Source organism: Malurus melanocephalus, unplaced genomic scaffold (genome assembly GCF_030028575.1).
Source record: "Malurus melanocephalus ecotype Western Australia unplaced genomic scaffold, MMel_1.1 scaffold_808, whole genome shotgun sequence".
Lineage (NCBI taxonomy): Eukaryota > Metazoa > Chordata > Aves > Passeriformes > Maluridae > Malurus > Malurus melanocephalus.
The window spans coordinates 177186-178899 of NW_026624040.1; positions in this window are offsets into that span (position 1 = coordinate 177186).

Below are 1714 nucleotides of genomic sequence, written 5' to 3' on the forward strand. Positions count from 1 at the left end.
TTTCCTCATTTAAAAAAAAAATAAATAAATAAAAAAGAAAGCAGCATGAGAAGAAATAAATGTCTGACGGTCGGGTTTAAAGTGCTGCGTGCTCCTGCGTGTGTCACYGCACATGTCCAGGACCACCTTCCAGGACCTCCACAGTCATTAGCGGGTATTATCCYGACTCCCTCTCAGGAAGTGGTGGGATAATCATTCCCCATTTAACGGCTGGGAAACTTGGCACAGCACCCATTAAGTGATTTGCTGACAGGCACACAAGAAAATTGCGCTAGTCAAGCGTTCTCCCAATTATGCCATCCTTGGAACTGCATAATTTCCCTGCGTGATTCCAAACACGGCTCAGACTCCCTGGGCAGGGCTTCATCTCTGCAAAGCGTGCGGCTAAAATCAACCAGCACCCACGGCAGGAGCAGTCCGTGTCCCCACCGTGGGCGCAAATCCGCAGCTCCGGTCCCCCGTTCACCCTCCACAAAGCTGGGCAGGACCTGCAGGTATAAACCGGGGGGACACTGGGGGAGGCGGGGGSATGCTCAGCTGCACAAACCCCTTCCCCAGCCTTCCCCAAACTCTGTTTCACCTCCGCGATCTGCGCGGCGCGGGCAGAATTCCGCAGCCCAGTGGAAATTCCCCAGCGGTGCCAGCGCTGGGGCCTCCCGGGACCGGCAAAACCTCGCTGGACCCGGCCAGGAGTTGGGGCGCTGCCATCGGCAGCAGAGAGCCCGCGGGGAGGGATCCTGTGGAGCGGGGAATCGGGAGGGATCGGGGAATCTGGGGGACAGCGGGGAATTTGGGGGAATCGGGGAATTTGGGGGAATCGSGGAATTTGGGGGCAGCGGCGATGGGGCTGCACCCGCCCCTCGCCGCTCCCCGCGCTGCCCGCGGCAGCTCCGCGTGGTTTTCCAGGCTCCCCTGCCCTCATTCCGATGGGCCCTGCCTGCCCAGCCTCCTAATCTGCACTAAGTGGGACTGCCGATGAACGCTGTGATAAATTTAGAAAGAAATCTTTGTGTGGGTCAGAGGAAAAACACGGCGGCCCGGGGAATCCGAGCTGCGGCGGCGCGCTCTGATTTCCCCGGGCTCAATCCCGGCAGGATTTCTCACCGCTGCCGAAAAGCAAGAGGCAGCCACAGYGTTTAGAGGTGCGCCAGACTCTGCTGGAGTTTATAAACCAGGCACGGCTCGGTTTAAAATAATGGTTTTAAAGTAATTTAGTGGAAAAGGAGCGGGAGGAGGCAGACCGGCTCAGACCGYGATCTGACATTTCAGCCGGAGCCTCTTAAAGAGCAAGTTTGCCTTGCCCAGGATTTGTTTATAAGCACGGGCAGGGAAAGCGGTTGCGAATAATTCCTCTCTCGGGCTCCTGCCTGCCCTGCCTGCTCCTTCCCAAACGCTTCTGTTAATCCCTTAAATTGTTTTAAAACAACAACAGCAAAATAATGGCATTAGCGGTGCAAAATCCCCCGCGAAATCACCAACCCAGCCCCACTTCCCTCTCTAAAATCGGAACGTTTCAAGCTGTTTTATCATTTGCTGGTGAATTATATTGTACCGACGCAAAGAGAGGAAAAGAATTTTCTGAATGTATTTCCTTTAATAAGCTATTAAGACCTTGTACTGCTAATTAAACTATTAATTAGACGTCTTATCATTCCTAAACACGTTAGCATGTTGCCAAAACAGCAATAAGCCTCTGGGGCAGGCAGGAGATAAG